This window comes from Pongo abelii, chromosome 7 (assembly GCF_028885655.2).
Source record: "Pongo abelii isolate AG06213 chromosome 7, NHGRI_mPonAbe1-v2.0_pri, whole genome shotgun sequence".
NCBI classification, from domain to species: Eukaryota; Metazoa; Chordata; class Mammalia; order Primates; family Hominidae; genus Pongo; species Pongo abelii.
Window position 1 is genome coordinate 70149441 of NC_071992.2, and position 27111 is coordinate 70176551.

Below are 27111 nucleotides of genomic sequence, written 5' to 3' on the forward strand. Positions count from 1 at the left end.
CAGTAATTTTACCGACCTGAACTTCAACATGGAATTCATAAACTTTGGTGCTAGAGGAGGCTGACTCAACTGCGAAATAGGTCAAAATACTATAGCCTTGTTCGCTAAAAATGGCAAACTCGGTAGGAAACAAAAAAAGAAAGAAGACTTGTAGCTTTTCCAGCTCAAGATTACAATCACAGTTACAAGTGGTAGACCAATAAGAAATTGAATAGCGAGATCCTGGATATGATACATCCATAGTAAGATTAGATAAGATCTCCACAGATTTCTGGCCTGCAGATAACCAATGCATTTGTGCAGGTGAGACTCAAGAAAGCCAGGCGGGAAAGTAAGGCCATGGCAGACTTGAGAATGGGAGAACTCTGAATGTGCTTCCTGACCCACACAAAGATCAGTCATCAGGAGGTAGGAGCTTTATGGGTTCAAGGTGCTTGAGAAAAATCTGGCCAAATCTTGACTGATCTCTAAGTTATGCAGACAAAGGGACAACCTCAATGGCTACATGTCATGGGGAAGAAAGGTTATACAGTTTAAATCTATGGAAATTACTTAATCAACAACATCCTCAGAAAAATTAATCAGAATTCAGAGTTGCCATAACATATTATCTAAAATTTCCATTTTAGGGCAAAACAGTTACTAAGCATGCAAATAATTAGGAAAGTGTGATCCATACTCAGGAAAAAAAGTAATCAATAGAGATTGACTCAGAGTAGCGGCCGGGCATGGTGGCTCACACCTGTAATCCCAGCACTTTGGAAGGCCAAGGCGGGCGGATCACCTGAGGTAGGGATTTCGAGACCAGCCTGACCAACATGGAGAAACCCTGTCTCTACTAAAAATACAAAATTAGCCGGGCGTGGTGGCGTGCACCTGTCACCCCAGCTACTGGAGAGGCTGAGACAGGAGAATCACTTGAACCCAGGAGGCGGAGGTTGTGGTGAGCTGAGGTTGCGCCATTGTACTCCAGCCTGGGCAACAAGAGCGAAACTCTGTCTTGAAAAAAAAAAAAAGAAGAAAGAAAGAAAGCAAAAGAAAAAAAGAAATTGACTCAGAGTAGACCTAGATGATGTATTTGGCAAACAAATAATTAACGAAACGCATGATGACTATGATTCAATAAATAATCTTTACAGAGAAATAGAACCCAAATATTAGAAGTGAAAAAGAACCAAATAGAAATTCCAGAGTTGAAAAGTATTTTCAATATGAAGATTTTGCTTGTTATATCAACAGCAAATTTGAGATGAGGGGCGAAAGAAACAGTAAACTGAAATATAGTTCAGTAGAAATATCTCAATCTGAAAAGTACAGACAATTTTTTTTGAATAAACGTAGCATCAGAGGCATGTGGGGCAATGTTGAGCCTACCAACATATGTGAAATAAGGGTCCCAGAAGTAAAAAGAGAAGGGAAGGGGAAAATCATTTATGTGAAAAAATAATAGCTAAAATCCTCCAAAATTTGATGAAAGGCTGTCTACAAATATTAAAAGCTCCACAAACCCCAAATAGGATAAGCATATCAGAATTCACACCTAGATACAACATAATCAATGACTGAAATAGAAATATAAAGAGAAAATCTTGAAAAAAGTAAGAGAAAAAATGACTCATCAGATATGGAAAAAAATATGATTAATAGCTGACTTATCATTATAAACAGTGAAGACCAGGAAGCAGTAAAATGACATATTCAAGTGTGAATTTTTTTCTTTTTCTTTTTTTTTTTTTTTTGAGACTGTCTTGCTATGTCACCCAGGCTGGAGTGCAGTGGCATGATCTCCACTCACTGCAAGTTCCACCTCGCAGGTTCATGCCATTCTCCTGCCTCAGCCTCCTGAGTAGCTGGGACTACAGGCGCCCACCACCACTCCCGGCTAATTTTTTGTATTTTTAGTAGAAATGGGGTTTCACCGTGTTAGGCAGGATGGTCTCGATCTCCTGACCTCGTGATCCACCCACCTTGGCCTCCTAAAGTGCTGGGATTACAGGCATGAGCCACTGTGCCCGGTTGTGCTAAATATTTTTAACTGTCATCCAAGAATTCTGTGTCCATCAAAACTATTTCCTAAAAAATAAAAGCAAAATAAACACATTTCCAAGTAAACAAAAACTGAGAAAATGCAGTACTAGAAGATTTGACCTAGAAGCAGCACTAAAGGAAGAATTTTAGGCTTAATAAAATATTCCCAGCACCTTAGGCTTAATAAAACATTCCCAGACAGAAACCAAAATTCATGAGGAGAAATGAAGAGCACTGGCACTGGTAAAATGTAGGTAGATTGAAAGACCCTCTTTTCCACTTACTTTCCTTTTGAAAATAGACATTTTAAACAATTATTGTAAAACTTTATTGTTAAGTATGTTATACATACACACACAGTTAGGTTTATGGATATGTGTGTGTATTTATTTATGACAGTAATAACTCAAAAAAGAGGAAAGAAATGCAATTATATTAAAGTTGCTGTATTTTACTGGAATTATGTTAGCATTAACCTGAGGTAGAGCTACACACAAAAAAAACCATAAAACATTACTGTGAGAAATTTAAAGATCTAAATGAAAGGAGATGTACCATGCTCATTGATTGAAAAATATTATTGTTAGTATACAGTTCTCCCCAGATTGATCTATAGCTGAAACTCAATCCATACGAAAATTCCAGGAGCACTTTTTCATAGACATGGACAAGCCAATCCAAAAAAATTTATTTGGCAATGCAAAATACTTAGAATAGCCTAAATAGTTTTGAATAAGAAATACAAATTTGGTGAATGTATATTTGAAATGAGATAGTTCCCTTGACCCCTTCATGAGACTTGTGAAGGGGTTGGCTTGTTTACTCAGCCCACAGGTCTCAACCCCTCATGGGAGGGGAAGCCTGCAGGTAAGTGGGTGCAGAGGCTAGGAAGAGTGCTTCTGGGCAACCAGCAGGAGCAGAACTCCATGTGGTCCCGTGGTAGTGTCTAGGAGTTGCCCATGACCCCTGGAGTTACAGTGTGCCCTTTTAGTTTTGCTATCCATGGATGGCTTAAGTATTAGACAGCTCAGTGGAGGGTCAGTGTGACAGCCTTTTGCACCCACACCTGGGACCTTGCCCAGGATCCAGGAGGAATCAGGTTTCATGAATGAATTGAAGATGGTAAATGCAAAAGATTTTATTGCCAATGAAAGTGGCTCTCAGTGGGATGGGGAGTTGGAAAGGGAATGGAGTGGGAAGGTGGTCTTCTCCTGGAGTTCAGCCAGGAATGTCCCCAGACAAACTCTTCTCTGAAGTCCTACCGTCAAGCTGCCCCTCTGAAGTCAAGCTGCTTCTCACTGACATCAAGCTGCTGCTTCTCTTCTCTTCTCTCCTCTGCTGCACTGCTTTGCCCCTCTGCCAGTGGAGCCTGGGTGCAGGATGGGGAGCACGGCAGGCCAGGGTGGTTTTGGAAAAGGCAACATTCAAGGAGGAAAACAGAAATGCACGTTCTCACTTTGGGTCACAGGTCTAGGCTTGAGGGGGAGCCCTCACTAAGGACCCCACCCTTTTCTACCTAGTACCTCCTGTTCATATCACACTGACTAATTTTGATACTAACCATAAAGCTATAGTAATCAAGAGTATATTGATAATGCAGTAATAAAGACAGATAAATAAATCAAAGGAACAGAATATATAGTCCAGGAATAAACTCTTACCTTTATGGTCAATTGAGTTTTGACAAAGAGGCCAAGACAATTCAAAGGAAAAGGAGAGTGATTTCAACAAATGATGCTAAAACAATTGAATATTCATGACAAAAAAATGATCATAAACCCTTGGCTTATATTAAACATAAAAACTACTCCAAAATAGAACATAGACTTAAATGTAAGAGCTAAAACTATAAAACTTTAGAATAAAACATAGAAGAAAATCTTTCTGGCCTTAATTTAGGCAAAATTTTATTTGATTGGATACCAAAAGTGTGACTCATTAAATAATATAATTGGAAATTGAACTTCACAAAAATTTTAAAAATCTGCTTTTCAAATGCCAACTTTAGAAAAATAAAGAAAACCATATACTGAAATAAGATATTTGAAAATAACATATCTAATAAAGGACTTGTGTCCAGAATATATCAATAACTCTTACAACTCAATAATATAACAAACAATTCAATAAAAATAGATAAAAGGTTTGAACAGACATTTCCCCCCCCCCCAAAAAAAAACAAAAACACATACCCAGAAATTTCTCACAAGCTCATGAAAAGATACTAAACATCTTTTAGTAATTAGGGGAATGTAAATTAAAAGTGCACACCCACTATAATGACTGTAATAAAAAAGATTGACAATACCAGGTGTTGGCCTGAATGTGAAGAAACTAGAACTCTTATCCATTGCTAGTGATGAAGTAAAATGGTACAGTCACTTTAGAAAACAGTTTGATGGGGTTTTTTTAAGTTAAATATTAATAATATTAATGTATGACCCAGTAATTCCATTCCCAGGTAACTTCTCAAGAGAAATGAAATATGTCCACACTCAGTTTTGTCCACAAATATTTCTAGCAGAATTATTCATAATAGCCAAACCCTGAAAAAAAAGCCAAATGTCTATCAACTGGTGAATGCATAAACAAAGTTTAGTATATTTATACAGTTGGATACTATTCAGCAATACAAAAGAATAACAACTGATAGATACAACAATAAAATGAACCTCAAAAATCTGGCAAATAAAAGAAACCACACTCAAAGACAACCTATTGTATTATTCCAATTCTAAAATTCTAAATAATAAAAAAGGCAAAACCACAGTAATAGAAAGCAGATCAGTGGCTATCAGAAGCGGGATGGGAGTGAGAATTGACTGCAAACAGGCATGAGGGATTTTGGAGTGAGAGAGTATTCTCAAATCGGATTATGACATTCGTTGTGCCACTGAATAAATTTGCTCAAAATCATTGAACCATATGCTTAAAATAAGTGAATATTATGGCTTTAAATTATGCATCAATAAGGCTGTTTTAGAAACCAATAGATATTCATCAAAGAAAATAAAAACAAAAAGTATGGGAGGGTGGAGCCAAGATGGCCGAATAGGAACAGCTCCAGCCTACAGCCCCCAGCGTGAGCGACACTGAAGACAGGTGATTTCTGCATTTCCAAGTGAAGTACTGGGTTCATCTCACTAGGGAGTGCAGGACAGTGGGTGCAGGACAGTGGGTGCAGCACACCATGCATGAGCCAAAGCAGGGCGAGGCATCACCTCACCCGGGAAGTGCAAGGGGTCAAGGAATTCCCTTTCCTAGTCAAAGAAAGGGGTGACAGACGGCACCTGGAAAATCGGGTCACTCCCACCCTAATACTGCGCTTTTCCAATGGGCTTATCAAACGGCACACCAGGAGATTATATCCCACACATGGCTAGAAGGGTCCTACGCCCGGCTCGAAGGGTCCTACGCCCACGGATCCTTGCTCATTGCTAGCGCAGCAGTCTGAGATCAAACTGCAAGGCAGCAGCGGGGCTGGGGGAGGGGCGTCCGCCATTGCTCAGGCTTGAGTAGGTAAACAAAGTGGCCGGGAAGCTCGAACTGGGTGGAGCCCACCACGGCTCAAGGAGGCCTGCCTGCCTCTCTAGGCTCTACCTCTGGGAGCAGGGCACACACAAACAAAAGACAGCAATAACCTCTGCAGACTTAAATGTCCCTGTCTGACTGCTTTGAAGAGAGTAGTGGTTCTCCCAACACGCAGCTTGAGATCTGAGAACAGGCAGACTGCCTCCTCAAGTGGGTCCCTGACCCCCAAGTAGCCTAACTGGGAGGCACCCCCCAGTAGGGGCAGACTGACACCTCACACGGTCGGGTACTCCTCTGAGACAAAACTTCCAGAGGAACGATCAGGCAGCAGCATTTGCAGTTCACCAATATCTGCTGTTCTGTAGCCACCACTGCTGATACCCAGGCAAACAGGGTCTGCAGTGGACCTCCAGTAAACTCCAACAGACATGCAGCTGAGGGTCCTGACTGTTAGAAGGAAAACTAACAAACAGAAAGGACATCCACACCAAAAATCCATCTGTACGTCACCATCATCAAAGACCAAAGGTAGATAAAACCACTAAGATGGGGAAAAAACAGAGCAGAAAAACCAGAAACTCTAAAAATCAGAGCGCTTCTCATCCTCCAAAGGAACACAGCTCCTCACCAGCAATGGAACAAAGCTGGACAGAGAATGACTTTGACAAGTTGAGAGAGGAAGGCTTCAGAACATCAAACTACTCTGAGCTAAAGGAGGCAGTGAACCAATGGCAAAGAAGTTGAAAACTTTGAAAAAAAATTAGACGAATGGATAACTAGAATAACCAATGCAGAGAAGTCCTTAAAGGACCTGATGGAGCTGAGAACCAAGGCATGAGAACTATGTGACAAATGCACAAGCCTCAGTAACTGATGCGATCAACTGGAAGAAAGGGTATGAGCGATGGAAGATGAAATGAATCAAATGAAGCGTGAAGAGAAGTTTAGAGAAAAAAGAATAAAAAGAAATGAACAAAGCCTCCAAGAAATATGGGACTATGTGAAAAGACCAAATCTACATCTAATTGGTGTACCTGAAAGTGACGGGGAGAATGGAACCAAGTTGAAAAACACTCTGCAGGATATTATCCAGGAGAACTTCCCCAATCTAGCAAGGCACACCAATATTCAAATTCAGGAAATACAGAGAACACCACGAAGATACTCCTCGAGAAGAGCAACTCCAAGACACATAATTGTCAGATTCACCAAAGTTGAAATGAAGGAAAAAATGTTCAGGGCAGCCAGAGAGAAAGGTCGGGTTACCCACAAAGGGAAGCCCATCAGACTAACAGCTGATCTCTCAGCAGAAACTCTACAAGCCAGAAGAGAGTGGGGGCCAATATTCAACATTCTTAAAGAAAAGAATTTTCAACCCAGAATTTCATATCCAGCCAAACTAAGCTTCATAAGTGAAGGAGAAATAAGATACTTTACAGACAAGCAAATGCTGAGAGATTTTGTCACCACCAGGCCTGCCTTAAAAGAGCTCCTGAAGGAAGCACTAAACATGGAAAGGAACAACCGGTACCAGCCACTGCAAAAACGTGCCAAATTGTAAAGGCCATCAAGGCTAGGAAGAAACTGCATCAACTAACGAGCAAAATAACCAGCTAACATCATAATGACATGATCAAATTCACACATAACAATACTAACCTTAAACATAAATGGGCTAAATGCTCCAATTAAAAGGCACAAACTGGCAAATTGGATAAAGAGTAAAGACTCATCAGTGTGCTGTATTCAGGAAACCCATCCCATGTGCAGAGACACACATAGGCTCAAAATAAAGGGATGGAGGAAGATCTACCAAGCAAATGGAAAACAAAAAAAGGCAGGGGTTGCAATCCTAGTCTCTGATAAAACAGACTTTAAACCAACAAAGATCAAAAGAGACAAAGAAGGCCATTACATAATGGTAAAGGGATCAATTCAACAAGAAGAACTAACTGTCCTAAATATATATGCACCCAAAACAGGAGCACCCAGATTCATAAAGCAAGTCCTGAGTGAGCTACAAAGAGACTTAGACTCCCACACAATAATAATGGGAGACTTTAACACCCCACTGTCAACATTAGACAGATCAACGAGACAGAAGGTTAACAAGGATATCCAGGAATTGAATTCAGCTCTGCACCAAGCGGATCTAATAGACATCTACAGAACTCTCCACCCCAAATCAACAGAATATACATTCTTTTCAGCACCACACCACACCTATTCCAAAATTGACCACATAGTTGGAAGTAAAGCACTCCTCAGCAAATGTAAAACAATAGAAATTATAACAAACTGTCTCTCAGACCACAGTGCAATCAAATTAGAACTCAGGATTAAGAAACTCACTCAAAACCACTCAACTATATGGACACTGAATAACCTGCTCCTGAATGACTACTGGGTACATAACGAAATGAAGGCAGAAATAAAGATGTTCTTTGAAACCAATGAGAACAAAGACACAACATACCAGAATCTCTGGGACACATTCAAAGCAGTAGAGGGAAATTTATAGCACTATATGCCCATAAGAGAAAGCAGGAAAGATCTAAAATTGACACCCTAACATCACAATTAAAAGAACTAGAGAAGCAAGAGCAAGCACATTCAAAAGCTAGCAGAAGGCAAGAAATAACTAAGATCAGAGCAGAATTGAAGGAAATAGAGACACAAAAACCCCTTCAAAAAATCAATGAATCCAGGAGCTGGTTTTTTGAAAGGATCAACAAAATTGATAGACCACTAGCAAGACTAATAAAGAAGAAAAGAGAGAAGAATCAAATAGACACAATAAAAAATGACAAAGGGTATATCATCACTGATCCCACAGAAATACAAACTACCATCAGAGAATACTATAAACACCTCTACACAAATAAACTAGAAAATCTAGAAGAATGGATAAATTCCTTGACACATACACTCTCCCAAGACTAAACCAGGAAGAAGTTGAATCTCTGAATAGACCAATAACAGGCTCTGAAATTGAGGCAATAATTAATAGCTTACCAACCAAAAAAAGTCCAGGACCAGATGGATTCACAGCCAAATTCTACCAGACGTACAAGGAGGAGCTGGTACCATTCCTTCTGAAACTATTCCAATCAATAGAAAAAGAGGGAATCCTCCCTAACTCATTTTATGAGGCCAGCATCATCCTGATACCAAAGCCGGGCAGAGACACAACAAAAAAAGAGAATTTTAGACCAATATCCTTGATGAACATTGATGCAAAAATCCTCAATAAAATACTGGCAAACCAAATCCAGCAACACATCTAAAAGCTTATCCACCATTATCAAGTGGGCTTCATCCCTGGGATGCAAGGCTGGTTCAACATATGCAAATCAATAAAGTAATCCAGCATATAAACAGAACCAGAGACAAAAACCACATGATTATCTCAATAGATGCAGAAAAGGCCTTTGACAAAATTCAACAGCCTTCATGCTAAAAACTCTCAATAAATTAGGTATTGATGGGACACATCTCAAAATAATAAGAGCTATTCATGACAAACCCACAGCCAATATCATACTGAATGGACAAAAACTGGAAGCATTCCCTTTGAAAACTGGCACAAGACAGGGATGCCCTCTCTCACCACTCCTATTCAACATAGTGTTGGAAGTTCTGGCCAGGGCAATCAGGCAGGAGAAGGAAATAAGGGGCATTCAATTAGGAAAAGAGGAAGTCAAATTGTCCATGTTTGCAGATGACATGATTGTATATCTAGAAAACCCCATCATCTCAGCCCAAAATCTCCATAAGCTGATAAGCAACTTCAGCAAACTCTCAGGACACAAAATCAATGTGCAAAAATCACAAGCATTCTTATACACCAATAATAGACAAACAGAGAGCCAAATCACGAATGAACTCCCATTCACAATTACTTCAAAGAGGATAAAATACCTAGGAATCCAACTTATAAGGGATGTAAAGGACCTCCTCAAGGAGAACTACAAACCACTGCTCAATGAAATAAAAGAGGATACAAACAAATGGAAGAACATTCCATGCTCATGGGTAGAAAGAATCAATATCGTGAAAATGGCCATACTTCCAAAGGTAATTTATAGATTCAATGCCATCCCCATCAAGCTACCAATGACTTTCTTCACAGAATTGGAAAAAACTACTTTCAAGTTCATATGGAACCAAAAAAGAGCCCGCATTGCCAAGTCAATCCTAAGCCAAAAGAACAAAGCTGGAGGCATCACGCTACCTGACTTCAAACTATACTACAAGGTTACAGAACCAAAACAGCATGGTACCGGTACCAAAACAGAGATATAGACCAATGGAACAGAACAGAGCCCTCAGAAATAATGCCACATATCTACAACTATCTGATCTTTGACAAACCTGAGAAAAACAAGCAATGGGGAAAGGATTCCCTATTTAATAAATGGTGCTGGGAAAACTGGCTAGCCGTATGGAGAAAGCTGACACTGGATCCCTTCCTTATACCTTATACAAAAATTAATTCAAGATGGATTAAAGACTTACATGTTAGACCTAAAACCATAAAAACCCTACAAGAAAACCTAGGCAATACCATTCAGGACATAGGCGTGGGCAAGGACTTCATGTCTAAAACACCAAAAGCAATGGCAACAAAAGCCAAAATTGACAAATGGGATCTAATTAAACTCAAGAGCTTCTGCACAGCAAAAGAAACCACCATCAGAGTGAACAGGCAACCTACAAAATGGGAGAAAATTTTTGCAACCTACTCATCTGACAAAGGGCTAATATCCAGAATCTACAATGAACTCAAACAAATTTACAAGAAAAAAACAAACAACCCCATCAAAAAGTGGGCAAAGGATATGAACAGACATTTCTCAAAAGAAGACATTTATGCAGCCAAAAGACGCATGAAAAAATGCTCATCATCACTGGCCATCAGAGAAATGCAAATCAAAACCACAATGAGATATCATCTCACACCAGTTAGAATGGCAATCATTAAAAAGTCAGGAAACAACAGGTGCTGGAGAGGATGTGGAGAAATAGGAACACTTTTACACTGTTGGTGGGACTGTAAACCAGTTCAACCACTGTGGAAGTCAGTGTGGCGATTCCTCAGGGATCTAGGACTAGAAATACCATTTGACTCAGCCATCCCATTACTGGGTATATACCCAAAGGATTATAAATCATGCTGCTATAAAGACACGTGCACACGTATGTTTATTGCAGCACTATTCACAATAGCAAAGACTTGGAACCAACCCAAAAGTCCAACAATGATAGACCGGATTAAGAAAATGTGGCACATATACACCATGGAATACTATGCAGCCATAAAAAATGATGAGTTCATGTCCTTTGTAGGGACACGGATGAAGCTGGAAACCATCATTCTCAGTAAACTATCTCAAGGACAAAAAACCAAACACCGCATGTTCTCACTCACAGGTGGGAACTGAACAATGAGAACACATGGACAAAGGAAGGAGAACATCACACACCGGGGACTGTTGTGGGGTGGGGGAGGTGGGAGAGATAGCATTTGGTGGTATACCTAATGCTAAATGACAATTTAACGGGTGCAACACACCAGCATGGCACATGTATACATATGTAACAAACCTGCACGTTGTGCACATGTACCCTAAAACTTAAAGTATAATAATAATAATAATAATGAAAGCATGGAAAAACACATTTCTTTACCATCTTACTATGCATATCATCAGTTACCACTTTGGTTTAAATCTTTCCATGTAATACATGATGTACCAGAATGTGTTGAATCAATCCACCATGATTGGAGTTTTAGGTTGTTTCTAGTCTTTTATCAGTAAATGATTCTAAAATAAACATCCTTATACATTTATTTTTTGTTTGGATATCTGATTAAGACCTCAGGATAAATTCTCAAGATTGGGCTAAGTTATTTGATTAAAAAATTTATTAGTTTTGATTTCTGCAAAACAAATTACCACAGACTCAGCAGCTTAAAACAACACGTTTGTGACCTCACAGTTTCTATGGGTCAGGGACCTAGTCAGGGCTTGGCTGGGTTTTCCACTCTGTGTCTCACAAGGCTGCATTCAAGGTGTCAGCCAACACTGCAATCTCATCTGGGCACAGGGTCCTTCCCAAGCTCCCTGTGGCTGGCAGAATGCAGGTCCCTGTGGTTGTAGAACTGTCAGCTCCTAGAGTTCAGTTGCCATTCTCTGCCATGTAGCCATCTCCACAATAGGACAATGTGTGTCTCCAAGGCCAATAGGACAGCATCTGTTCCTGCTTCCTGTCACTTGCCTCCAGACTCTTTTTTAAAGAGCTCATTTGGTTAGACCAGGCCCACTGAGGATAATCTTCCTTTTGGTTAACTCAAAGTCAACTGATTAGGCATCTTCATTACATTTGCAAAATCTCTTAACCTTTGCCATATTTTGTAACACAATCACAGGAGTGCTATCCCTTCATATCCACAGTCTCTCCTTCACTCAAGGGGAGTGGATTGCACATGTGTGTGTACTGAGTTGGGAGTTGGCGACGGTGGGGACTGGGGGCCATCTTAGAAATCGCCCTCCCACAAAGAATTTGCAAATTTATTAAGATTTATTATTTAAATTGCCAGATTTTCTGAAGAACATTTATACTCCACTGGTAAAGTGCTAATTTCCCCAACACTGGGTATTATCATTATGCTTAATCTTTGCCAAAGGCAGGCAAATATTGTTGGCTTGGGACCACTGGGCAAAGATTGTGACAGTGAGAGAACAAGTATTGAATTCTTTGATTAATAGTAAGATTATTATGGCCTTTGGCAAGTTTTGCTTTTCTTTTGCAAATTACCAATCCTTTTATGTGGTTGTTTTTCTCTAAGGGTAATTCTCTGTTACTTGTTTTTTAATAACCTCATGTTGAATATTCAGAATATTGACTATTTATGGTTCTATAGTATTTTCTTTCGGTGTCTTAAAAACTGGGTTACAGAGACTTATGCCAGGTAAAAATTTTTAACTTTCATAGTCAGATCTATTAGCATTTATGGTTTCTTTAATATGCTTTAACATATTTTTGCACTGTTTATTTCTAAAAAGAGAGAACCAAATAAATCAAATGGGATTTCCAGTTTCCATCACAGAAGACAGGAACTATAGAGTGGGAAATCATGTACAAAGATGCTTCTCATAATGCATTGCCCATCCATCTTCTGATTGTTATGTAAACCAATTCTTAACCTAAGTTATCCAGCCAGAGAGATGAATGTATCATTCCTCTAAATGACTTGGTCGTGGGAAATATACCATATCATTCTGTTAGCTTTCAGGACCCAGGGTGTCAGCTTCAATTATTTTTTTCATTTCTTGTCTTGGACTGTCAGATTACAGCTCTGAGTATTTGAAAACAGACAGAAGTATGAAACCAATTTTTTCTAGAGTATTTAGTTTCGATCTTGAGTTTTATCCCCATCTCTGAGCACTATTTCCATATCATATCTAATATTTTTTTCTTAATATGGGACCTGAAACATGTCTTATTAAAAAAAATACATTGGATAATCAAGAAAGTATGCCTTTTAGGCAAGATCACTTCTCCCTGCTGTATTAAAAAATAATGATGAAATATTTCCGTGACAGAAACAAAATCACCTTATATCTGTTAAAAAGTTGGTTCAAATCTCTCCTTTTTAATAGATGAATGAATCATAATATAAGGATATAAGTTTCTTAAACCTTCGTTGAAGTCTCAGGCATTAAATGTCCTCATCTATAAAACGAAAAAGTGAAACAAGCTGATCTCTAAGGTCCCAGTGAAATCTAACACTCTGATTCATCTTGATGTTTGACTTGAGGTTTTGTGCTTATATTCTTTCTTTGCCCTTTTCAAATTCCCAGTCTGAAATCTTGCCGTCAAGGTTTTTCCTCTTTTCGTTTTCAGATTCTGACTATGCATTCTTGTAAAACATTCCATTGTCACTTCCAAGTCAAATATTCAAAACCAAACTCTTGCTATCCCTCTCAAACTACTTGGTTTCCATATTTATTGGATGTGTACCACAGTCCTTGGTATGCAGTCATGAAAAAAGGAATAATTTTTCATCTTTCCCTCGCCCCATAGCTAATCACTATCTAAGGCCAGAATATTTGTCAACTGCAACATCTGTCTCCCTGCCTTTTTCCAGTTCCTCCAAACACATTAGTTCTGAGCCGCAGTGTGTCCCTCCAGGACTCAATGTTGAAAATTCTTTATCTTCTTCAACTTTCCTGATACGATAACTCCAAAACACTGTAGCCAGGTTGACATTCCTGTGGTTCCCTATTTTTTGTTAGATTAAGAACAATGGCAATGAAACCCCTCTACAATATGTCTCAGTCTGGCTTTTCACACTTTTTTTGTCTTCCCCATGCTTATGCCCAGTGTCTTAGCCTCCCAAGATCCTTGCTATTAATATTTCCTGATTACACACTATATTTTGCCATTTCCTTCCTTTTAGGGTTGATTTTGAATTTCTATTTTCAGTGTTTAAAGTTTCTGTAAATGTTGGCATATTGACTTTAGCTAAAACAAACAAACAAAAAATAACAAGTAATCACTTTAAATCTGTATCCTACTTCCAAGAAACAATATTTTCATTGGTGCCAAAATAATATATTCCATGTTAGCGTAATATAGCAGAACTTAAAAAAAATTAAAAGTCTATGTAGAAGACAATGAGGATAGAGTGTTAGAGCTGTACGGAATCTTGGGAGGCTCTATTCCAATCTCCAACTTCTAAGGATCAGGGAAGCCAGTAGGCTGACTATAAGCTATGAGCTAACTAGGAACAAATCTTGTACTAAAGATTTGAATGGTTTTCTATTGCTCAGGAAACTACCGAACTCTGCCCTTTAACAGGACCTGGTCAATCATTCACTCAACAAACAGGTTTTAAGTGCCTGCAATGTATCATGTACTGGGTCCTAAGAGTTGAAATATTTAAAATGGCCCCGCTTTCTAGGAATGCAGTCTGGGAGAAGGAATTACACATGGATAAATAAGTGCAATAAGAAGTGCCGTGATAGAAATGGTGCATTGTAGACACAAAGGAGGAGGTACTCAGCTCTATCTGATGTAATGGGGGAAAGTAAAGGTTTTCATAGATAAAGTAACCCTATCAGCTTAATATAAAAAGATAAGTAATGTTCACCAGGGTGGACTAGCAAGGAACCATTATTACCGAAGGCACAGAAGCATGCATTAGATGATAATACTGGGGGAAATGCAAACAATTTAGAATTCTAGAAGTTAAGGTACAAGACAAGGTGATATGGTTTTTGGCTGTGTCCCCACCCAAATCTCATCTTTAATTGTAGCTCTCCTAATTCCCTCATGTTGTAGGAGAGACCCAGTGGGAGATAAAAGAATCATGGGAGCAATTTCCCCCATACTGTTCTCGTGGTAGTGAATAAGTCTCACAAGATCTGATGGTTTTATAAGTGGAAACCCCTTTCACTTGGCTCTCGTTCTCTTCTCTTGTCTGCCGCCACGTGAGACATGCCACCATGATCGTGAGGCCTCCCCAGTCATGTGGAAGTGTGAGTCCATTAAACCTCTTTCTTTTCATATTGCCAAGTCTCAGGTATGTCTTTATCAGCAGCGTGAAAACAGACTAATACACAAGATATATCAAAATCAAATTTTTTAAGCAAGGCAAGCCCCCAGTTGTGGAGGGACTTACATGTCTTACAAAGAAGTTTGGAACAATAACTATCATTATCATTACTATTAGTGAGTATGTATCAGCTTCTCATTATAATTTATGGATCCTGCCTACTGATCACTTTCTATGATCACTATAATAAGTAATTTACATTGACAGACAAGGAAACTGAGGATCAATGATTAACTCACTTACCTAAAGTAACATGGCTATTAAATATTTCAGCCAAGATTCGAACTCAGGTCCACCTGATTTCAAAGCTAGACACGAATCACACTATAATCCTCACCTTTAGTCTGTTGACAATATGGCACCATCAGGACATTTTAAATAAGGAAGAAATGTGAATAGACTCTTGTCCTGGAAAGGTCTGGCAACAATATAGAGTTGCACAATCCAATACAGTAGCCACTAACCACATTGAAAATTAAATAACTATTTAATAATTGAGAATTCAGTTCCTTGAGGGCAGCAGCCACATTTAAAGTGTTCAGTACCTACATGTGTCTAGTGGCAGCTGTGTTGGACAGTGCATATGAATAGTTCCATCCTCACAGAAAGTTCTATCAGGCAGTACAGGTAGAGAGGAAAAGTAGAGTTTTGTGAGGTGGGGCAAGGAAAGTAAAGAGACTATTACCTAGGACAAGTAGGAAAGGATTAGAGACAAAACAAAGCACTAAGAGTAATGACTTAAGCCTGTGTTTCCCAAAGTGTGACTGCCCACCCTTTTCCCCTCAACCTGCAGCATCAGCACGGTGTGGAAACTTGTTAGAAGTGCCCATCCACACGGAATCTGAAACTCGGAGATGGGGCCTGGCAATCTGTGTTGTACCAAGCCCTCCCGGGGATTCTGATATTCACTAACATGCGAAGGCCATGGATTTAGAGGAAGGAACAGAGCTGTAAAGCATGGTACAGAAATATAGACGATTTGGAGGCCAGATGCAAATGTGGGTGATGTGGTTTGAATGTTTGTCCTCTCCAAATCTCATGCTGAAATGTGATGCCCAGTGTTGGAGGTGGGGCCTGGTGGGAGGTGATTGGATCATGGGGCAGATCCCTCATGAATGGTTTAGCACCATCCTCTTGGTGATGAGTAAGTTCTTGCTCAGTGAGTTCTGGGACCTTCCCCACCCCCTCTTGCTCCTGCTCTTGCAGTGTGATGTGCCAGCTCTCCCTTTGCCTTCTGCCATGACTGGAAGCTTCCTGAGGCCCCCCAGAAGCAGACGCTGGCACCACACTTCCTGTACAGCCTGCAGAACTGTGAGACAATTAAACCTCTTTTCTTTATAAATTACCAAACTTTAGGTATTTCTTTATAGCAACGCGAGAACAGACACAAACACAGTGGGGCATACAGGAGAATAAATCTAGGATAACTCCTGGTGGGTTGATGAATAAAAGAGAGATGTTCAGAGGGAAAAGAGTGAATTTGAGTTTGAATTCCTAAGGGACATTCAAGTATCATGATCCTGTTCAGTGTCAGCCTAGAAGTCAGGAGAAAGTTCTGGGATAAAGATACAGTTTTAGGGTCACTGGGATTAGATGGTAGACTAGCTAGGAATGGAGGGGATAGGTAGCTCTCAATTTTTTTCCTGCATAAATGATATCATCTGTGTGTCTGTAAAGGATGAGGGGTATATCTAGACTTAGATACAATTCTCCACATGCTAGTTCCTTTTCTCTCTGATTCAAGGAGTCATTTCAAAATGCAAATTCAGTCAGATAGATGTGAATATGTTCTATTTTTAAAAGTAAGTGATGAACATGCATTGTTATGTTGACTATTATTAGTATGTATAACTTGTCAAACAAGATACCCAGAATCCTAAAGTGTACAGAGGGAAACGAGACCAGGTCTAAGGGCTGACCCCAGTTCAGTGAGTGTTGTGACTGCAGCAGAGGAACCAGCAACAAGGGGGAGAAAAATGGTCAGAGAGAGGGATGGGGTCCTGCAGCTCCAGACAGGAGCACTTCGTAGACAAGGTGATGCGCACTGTCATATTCCAGAGAGACCTGTAAGATGAAACCTCGGACTTCGCTATTCTGAGGTCACTACTGAACTTTATTCATCTGGGGATAAATAGGCTGATCACCTTAAGAAGACTGGAGTATTTTGAAGAATAATGGGGGGTGAGGAAACGGAGGCACCAAGGGTAGATTTATGCTTTGCACTATTACTTGGTTACAGAAGTGTTGCCTTATGTTCTCGGCATCTTACAGAGATTTTAGTGAAACAGGTCTTCTAATTTTTATACTTTCTCTACCCAGGGCCTCAGCATAAGTATGGCATAAAGGGGCTAGCATACTATGAATACAATTACTCCACCCACTAATATTGATCCATTGGTCCTGGACAATGAGCTCACCTTAGTCCTCTATTCACCCAATTGGATTGATTCCCTTCTAGAATCCACTCTGTCCTCCAGTCTTCCTTGGCCTGCCCCATACACCTTAGTGACCTCTCCAAATCCTTAGAGTAAATACAGCTTCAGCTTTAAAGCTGGGACCTTCTCTGCAAAAAATACCTTCTGTATAGTTCCTTATAATTGACCTGGCCTAAATTAATCCTCACACCCATCCTGTGAAGGAAGTAGGAAAGTGTTACTGTTCTTGTTTAGTGGGTGAAAATTGAGGTTCTGTGATAGCCAATATCTTCACCCCTCCTAAGTCACAAAGCAACTATCCTATCTTATTTGTTTTACTAATGTATTCATTCCACATTTTTCCATGAAGGATTTCAGTTAGAGGGCATCTGAAAAATAATGAGTAGAATGTCAAGATAACTTGAAAAAGTAATATAGATATTCAGCTGCTAAATCTCCACATAATTGTTATAGCTGAGCTTTAAATTTGGTTCTAAGGTTTTCGGCAGCCAAACAGAAAGGCAGACACTGTCAATCATGCAGTTCCTATTTTCAAAAAGGAATAAGTGTGCCAGTTTCTCAGAGGAACCAAAGTACATCCTTGCCTTAGTTCTAAAAGAAACTTCAGATCCATGTCTTTGCATATGGACCATTTCTATAAACAAGTGTAGTGAAACACATCTTATATTGGCTGTAATGGTTTACTTTGGTAAAATTTCACTTAAACCCAAAGTTACAACAGATTCTCTTTCCTTCCTTCCTTCTTTCCTTCCTTCCTTCTTTCCTTCCATCCTTCTTTCCTTCCTTCCTTTCTTTTCTTTTCTTTTTCTTCCTTCCCCTCTCTCTCCCCACCCCACCTTCCTCCCTCCTTCCCTCCCTCCCTCTCTCTGTCTTTCCTTCTTTTTTTCAACGAGATATTGTTCTGCCACCCAGGCTAGAGTGCAGCGGCATGATCATAGCTCATTGCAACCTCCAACACCTGGACTCCAGTGATATCCTGCCCCAGCCTCTCCAGTAGCTAGGACTATAGGAGCACATCACCACACCCAGCTAATTTTATTTAATTTTATTTTTATAGAGACGGGGTCTCGCTGTGTTACCCAGGCTGGTCTTGAACTCCTGGGCTCAAGGGATCTTCCCACCTCTGTCTCTCAACACACTGGGATTACAGGCATCAGCCACAATTCCTGGCCTAAAACAGACTTATCAACACAAGCACACTTACTAACTTACTGATCACTGATGGACAGTTACCACAAAGATATAAAACTTTACATATTGGGCTGGATTTAATTTTTATAGTTGTGACTAAATTCTTTGCACCAATTAGCACATATTCCTGGAGTATGCTCTCTCTATAGAGAGTTAAAAATCAGATAGCCTTTCTAACTGTCTACACATTTGTACACACACTGTGCACACACATACACACACAAAGTCTACCATCTTAAAAGAAAAAAGTATAATGATTTTTCTGGAAAAATCTGTTTCTGAGTTTTTAGGAAATGCTCATTGGCTTAAGTGAAATGTCATCTGTATTTTAAGATGCTCCTGGAAGAAATAGATATTCAGGTGATTAGAATATAGACAAAAATTGGGGGCACTTAAGTTATTATTGGAGCAGATGCTGAGTATCCATCTCCCCTGACTCTCAGGCACTGATGATCACTAATGTTTTTAATTAATCACAAATCTCTCTGGATGCTAATGAGGCTCTGCCAAAATGGTCCTTTCCCTCACACAAAGTGCTAGAGGAACCATGCACCCAATGCTTTATTCCCATATCTCATTAGGTAATCTATATCTGGACACCCAGGCACCACATTATCAGAGTGTTCTTCTAAAACTGAATGTGTGTATGCAGAAAACCAGTCTGTTAAAATGTATTAATGAACACCTGCTGGCCTTAGAGTCCCGAGCAAGGAACTGTTCCAGAATATTAAACAAAGTCATTCTCTCTGTCTTCAAGGAGTTTAAATCCTGTTGGAGAGACAAAATATACTGACATGTTATACAACTAAAAACAATAACCTAAGAACCTATAAATACATGCAAAACGATACAATAAATAGTCAGTGATACTAAACAGTACACAGATACCAAGGCAGTAGGTAAGGGAAATGACTGCTAATAAAATGGAGAATAAAGTGGTGACCTCTGCCCCCATCAGTTCATACAAAATCAATGTGAAATGGCACCCAGATGTAGAGAGCAATGTTAGGTAGAATAACAGCCACACTATATGTGATGGCCCAGGGTTGTGGGCAGGTGAGCCAAATTATACAACATACAGGGGAATTTCATGCCTGAAAATGTGGATTGTCTTATTTCAGACCAGTGATTCATAAATGTTTTTTGTTTATTTTGTTGTTGTTGTTGTTGTTATTAGGCTATTTGGGGTGATGGGGGAAGGTCTTGCTCTGTAATCCAGGCTGGAATGCAATGGTGTGATCAGATCTCACTGCAGCCTCAATCTCCCAAGCTCAAGCAATCCTCCTACCTCAGCCTCCTGAGTAGCTGGCGCTACAGGTGTGCACCACCATGCTCACTAATTTATTTATTTATTTCTTTATTTGAGATGGAGTCTCGCTCTGTTGCCCAGGCTGGAGTGCAGTGGCACGATCTTGGCTCACTGCAACCTCCACCTCCCAGGTTCAAACACTTCTCTACCTCAGCCTCCCAAGTAGCTGGGATTATAGGCACGCACCACCATGCCCAGCTAATTTTTGTATTTTTAGTAGAGACAAGATTTCACTTTCTTGGCCAGGCTGATCTTGAACTCCTGACCTTGTGATCCACCCTCCTCAGCCTCCCAAAGTGGTGGGATTACAGGTGTGAGCCACCGCGCCCAGCCTCACCCTCACTAATTTTTTGATTTTCTGTAGGCACAGGGTTTTGCCAGTTGCTTGGGCTGGTCTTGAACTCCTTGGCTCAAGTGATCCATTCATTTCAGCCTTCCAAAGTGCTGGGATTACAGGTGTTAGCCACCACACCTGGCTACCTCATAAATGTTAATGAGCTCTTACTTCACTTAGGGTACTTGAAAAACATGCTGATTTCGGGATCACTCACAGATAGTCTAATTCTGTGGGTAGTAGGTAGAGCCTCAGAAAGTACATTTTCACAGTTCTCCCAAGGATAGAGTTAGTCTAAGGACCCCAACGTGAGGCCCACTGCCTAATGCACTAACCCAAGACCCGCTCATGTGTGACATGAAGGAAAAGCCAGTATCAGAATTCACAGGGCTCCCGACTATCTTTAGGAAGCAGTACCTGGGAAGGGATAGGAATTCTAGAATGATCCCCCCGAGAGGTCAAAATGCCACTCAGGCAGGAAACGGATATGGTTTTAATCAGTGAAATTGCATGTTAGAAATAAACACATCTGCAAACCTGCATAGAAAAGTATTATTTGATGATTCATTTACTACCCAGTAGACTTTACTGGATGATTATATGTTGATTTTGTAAAAAATAATTGAACTAAACTCTTTGAACTTAGAAAGGAGTACAATATATACTCAAAGGGTTATAATAAAATGGAATTGTTTGCATGAAATTTACTAACTGATAATTTTCATTGAATGTATTTTGGATTTCCAAAAAAGAATTTTTATTTTCCATTATTCAGCAGGCCTCAATTAGATATATTTATTTTCTTAAAGACTATAATAATTTCTGAGAAACCTTATGCCATGCTATTATCAATTATATTTTTAAAAGCTTTTCAAATTTGAGATCTTCTTACCCCAGGCACTTTGCAAATGAATCATTGTTAGCCCTGTTTATAATAAACTGAGAAAACATAAGAAAATTACTCAAATTCTCTGAGCAAATGAATATGAGTGCAAATTGACTGTAGGCTCACTCATTCAGGTGGTGGTAGACATTCATCCTACATTCTCAGGGCTTAGTGTTCTGTATTGTTTGGGAAAAAAATGAGTGTATAATTAGGAACCTGGACTCTGGACATTAATCTGATTAATTTTTTCAGACCACATCTTTCACCCAGCATCATTACTCCTCATTATAGTTCTATAATTTCAACTACAAACTTTTTCTAAACTAAGAAGATTTAGTATGAGCTTCCTTATAGTATAGCCTTAAGGTAACTTTGCAACTGTTATTTAGGAAATGAAAAGAAAATGTGGTCATCCAAGAATTTTAAAAATAAGCAAAAATGCAAAGCCAAAAAGGCACATGGTAATATTAAGAGAGTGGTATGAAACATTAAATTTGGCTAGAAAAAGGTTTTTGTTGCAAGAAGTAATGGGAAATGGGGCTGGAAAACTGAATTGAGCCAAGTTATGAAGGATTTAACATCCAATTTGATCCCCTCACTCGTGGGTGATCACGGATGCTAGGTGGAAACACTTGAAAACTAAACAACACCCTTCAAAAATAATACATAGGTAAAAAATGAAGTCTCAAGGGAAACTTTTTAAACACATTGTACTGAATAAAAACAAAAATACAACATATAAAAATGTATGGGACACAGGTATAGCAGTGCTGAGAGGGAAGTACTAAATGTATCCATTAGAAAAATGAAAAGCCTCTCCCTTAAACAAAAAAAAACTAGAAAGGGAAGAGCAAAATTAATGCAAAACAGAAGGGAGGAAAATAATAAAGGTAAGAGAAGATGGCAATATAAGTGAAAACAGAAAAACAATAGAGAAAATGAAATGAAATGAAATTAAAATGAAAAGCTGGTTCTTTGAAAAGATCAATAAAATTGACAAACCTCTCATAAGACTGACAAAGAAAAAGGAGAGAAGGCAAAATATGCATATCAGGAATGAAACAAGAAACATCACTACAGACCATATGATATCCAGAGTGAAGCAAGAGAATACCAGGAATAATACTACTCTCATAAAGCACTTAGGTGAAATGAACCAATTTCTTAAAACACGTAAGCTACCCCAACTCACCCAGCATGAAAGAGATTATTTGAATAGCCCCATATCTATGAGGAATATTGAATTAATAATTTTAAAACTCCTTAAAAGAACTCTCCAGGCCAAGAAAGCTTTACTGGAAAATTCTACCAAATGTTTAAATAATTAATAGTAATCTACACAATCATCCAGAGCACAAAAAAGGAAGAAACATTTTCCAATTATTTTTATGAAACTCATATTACCCTGACTCTACATGTAAAACAATGCAAAAAGAAAACTCCAGATTAATATCTCTCATGAACATAGATGCAAAAACATTGACAAAATATTTGCAAACCAGAATTCCACAACATTTAAAAGAGAATGATACACCATAACCAAGCAGGGTTTGTACTAAGGATACAGTCTGGTTCAATATTTGAAAATCAATCAATGTAATCCACCTGATTAACATGGCAAAGAAGAAAAATTACATGATGTGATGTTTAATTTTATGTATCAGCTTGACTGGACCACAGGGTGCCCAGTTATTTGGTTAAATATTGTTCTGGGTGTGTCTGTAAGGGTGCTTTTGGGTGAGGTTGACATTTGAATCATTAGATTGAATAAACAAGGCTTTCCTCCCCAGTGTGGGTGGGCCTCCTTCAACCCATTGAAGGCCTGAATAGAAAAGAAAGGTTAAGTAAGAAAGAATTCTTTCTCTTTGCCTGTCTTGTCACTGGGCCATTGATCTTCTCCTGTCTTCAGACTTGGACTTGGACTGGAACCTATATCCCTGGCACTTCTATTTCTCTGGCTTTCAGTCCCAGACTGGGACTATGCCATCAGCTCTCCTGGATCTGACTTCTCAGCCTCCACGATTGTATGAGCTGAGTCCTTATCATTTCTGTTTCTCTGGAGAATCCTCTATAATACATATGATGATATCAACTGAGGCAGAAAAAGCACTTGACAAAATTCAACATGCATTCATGATAAGAATTCTCAGAAATCTAGGAAGAGAGGAGAACATCCTCAACTTGATAAATCTACAAAAACCTACAGTTAACAATATACTTTATGATTGAAGACTATATGCTTTTTCCCTAAGGTCAGGAGCAAAGCAAGATGTCCTCTGTAGCCACTGTTATTCGACATACTACTGGAAGTTCTAAACAGTGCAATAAGGCAAGAAAAGGAAACAAAAGCATATATTTTGAAATAGAGGAAATAAAACTATCTCTGTTTGCAGATAGCATGCTTATCTGCATAAAATATCCCAAGGAATCTACAAAAACAAATAACTAGAACTAAAAAGTTCAGCAAGGTCATAGAATATAAGATAAACATAGAAAACTGAATTATATTTCTACGTATTATCAATAAACATATGGACTCTGAAATGTAAAATATAATACTATTTACAATCACTCAGAAACAAAGGAAATACTTAGGTCTAAGCATTTTGTATTTTTAGTAGAGATGAGGTTTCACCATGTTGGCCAGGCTGGTCTCGAACTCCTTACCTCCTGCCCCCCTCAGCCTCCAAAAGTGATCCGTCTGCCTTGGCCTCCAAAAGTGCTGGGATTACAGGCGTGAACCACCATACCCGGCCTAAGTGTTTCTTTTTCTACTGGTTATAGAGCTGGCTACTGTATTCCTTCTGGTTTCTCTCCATTGGGGTGGTCAGTTGCCCACTGGGGCACAGGAAAGGGGCTGGCTTCTGTTGAGGGCCCCAGGAGCTAAGTATAAGGATGTTCTGGGATTGGAAAAACCAGTGCTGATCATAATCTCAAAAGACTCAATCATGAATGCCATAATCCCAAAAACATAATTCTGGAAAATATAATTTTAATTTTGTTCTTAAAAAGCATTTATTTACGTTCTTAAAAGGGAATTTAAGAAACATAAAACATGAAAGAATGCTATTTCATAGGCCACCTTACACAGTAAAATAGATACATATAAATAATCACATATAAATTTTTGCAAGCATAAACACCCAGGAATTCTAATGATGGTCACACAGGTGTAAGAGCTATGAAGAGATGAACCATAAAAAAATCTGTCAGAAAGTGAATGGTGTAAGTGCACATCACTTTGGTGTGTAATTGTGTTCACCCAGCTTTATAGCTACAGTCATCTGAAATATTAATATCATGACAGACGACCTAAGTCTTTTGACCAGATCTATCAAAAACCTCAGTGAGTCACCCCTGCATGTGCAGTCACCCAAAGAGCTGAGCTGTCAAGAAATAGTATCTTTTACAACCGCAGATGCACAAAAAGAACATCTCTACATTTACTGAGGAAGTTTGAATATTCTTATATACAAAGTCAACAATTGTGACAATGTACTTTCCTGAAGTCAAATTTGCAAAAATTGCATGAAACAAATTAGAACTCTCTAAGTCTCTGCACAATTTATACCTCCAGTATCAGAAATAACACAAAGATGATATACGTGGCATAGCCAGTTAGCACTATGTGTGAAGGGGCAGAAGTCATACACAATTGAATAGTTTGGCAGGAGAGATTTCTTGTATTTTTTGCCGGTGTTTTCACTTGATCTTTGAAACACTCACTGTACTTGTATTTGGATAGTGGTTGGGGTCTACAAATTTTGTAGGTATATGCTGCCCATTTGAAAGTCTGGTCATTGCTCAGCAATTAAGCAATTTTCCACCTTCACAGCACCAATAATAATTAGCTTTTAAACTTTTATCTTTCACCATTAAGTACCTTCATACACTTAACTTATCACAGTCTTTTTGTGAGGCAGCAATTTCACAGATCTCTTTTATTGTGTTGTAAGGAATACGGTAAGAAGGAATGAAATTCAGTTTCCCCAATACCAAATCTGTACTAGTCCAGGTTATCCAGAGAACTAGAACCAATAGAATATGTATATAGAGATATGAGAGGGGATTTATTAGGGAAATTGGCTCACACAATTCTGATGACTAAGAAGTCCCATGACAGACTGTCTGCAAGCTGGAGACCATGGGATGGCTGCGGAATGGCTGAATCCAACTCAGATGGACTCAGAGCCAGGAAAGCTAATGATGTCACTCTCAGTCCAAGGCCAAAAGCCTCTGGACCTGGGAGACAGGTGGTGTAAGTCTTAGAGTCTGAAGGCCAGTGAGCCTGGAGTTCTGATGTTCAAGACAGCAGGAGAAAAGTCTGCCCCAACTCTCAGAGAAAGACCAATTCACATTCTTTATTTGTTCTCTATGAGCCCACAGTCAGTTGGCTGGTGCCCACCAATATTCAGGGCAGATCTTTCTCCACGTAGTCCACTCAGACTCACACACTAACTGCCTCTGGAAGCACCTTCACAGACACACCCAAAAAAATGCATTTACTGGGTTTCTAGACATGATTTTTTTTGTTTTTTTTTTTTTTTTGAGACAGAGTCTTACTCTGTCACCCAGGCTTGGAGCACAGTGGAACAATCCTGGCTCACTACAACCTCTGCCTCCCAGGGTCAAGCGATTCTCATGCCTCAGCTTCCCGAGTAGGTGGGATTACAAGTGTGCACCACCATGCCCAGATAACTTTTTTGTATTTTTAGTAGAGATGGGGTTTCACCATGTTGGCCAGGCTGGTCTTGAACTCCTGGCCTAATGTGATCCACCTGCCTCAGCCTCCCAAAGTGCTAGGATTACAGGCGTAAGCCACCACCTAGATATTCCTTAATCCAGTCAAAATGACACCTAAAATTAAATTCACAAGTCCTCCCATTGTCAGCCTGGCACCCCTACATATCGTCTTAAAACACACTTCACTTCCAAATAAAGCCAATAACAGATAATAGTTCTGCCTAACATGATGCCACCATCCAAATACAACCAAAAATGCACTAATCCCTTCCACAGAACTCTGCTTTCAGGATTTCCAACTCTGTAATTTTCATCATTCAGGATCGTATATGGGGAATTTTAGACATTAAGAATTTTAGACATTAGTGCTTTTGATCATTCTGTATTTCAACATATGGGATTATGGCCTTTGGGACTATCTTTCAGGATTATGATCAGCAGCAGATTGTAACATGTAAAAAGTCACAGACAATGAGTTACTCCTACACACCTATTAGAATGGCAGAAATCCAAAATACTGACACCACCAAATACTGATGAGGATGCGGGGCAACAGGAACTCTTATTCACTGCTGAGGGATGTAAAATGATGCAGCCACTTTGGCTAAACACGCTCTTATCGTATGATCCAGGAATCACATTCCTAGGTATTTACTCAAGTTACTTAAAAATGTAAACTCCTACAAAAATGTGCACACAAATGTTTACAGCAACTTTATTCATAATTGCCAAACCTGGAAGCAACTAGGATGTTCTTTGATAGATAAATAGATAAACTGTGGTACATCCAGACAATGGAATATTATTCAGCACTAAAAAGAAATGAGCTATCAAGCCACAGAAAGACTTGGAGGAATTTTAAATGCATTGTACTAAGTGAAAGAAGCCAATCTGAAAAGACTTCATATTGCAGAATTTCAACTATATGATATTCTGGAAAAGAATGGAGAGAATAAAAAGACCAATGGTTGCTGGAGGTTAGGGGGCTGGCAGGGATGAATAGATGGGACACAAAAGATTCTCAGGGCA

At 39.2% G+C, this 27111-nt stretch overlaps 1 protein-coding gene across 1 annotated transcript in view; it reads left to right on the top strand.

Moving 5' to 3' along the window:
- Positions 1–27111, top strand: part of XKR4 (XK related 4) — a 412195-nt gene that overhangs the window by 347244 nt on the left and 37840 nt on the right. The gene's annotated exons all lie outside the window — the stretch shown is intronic.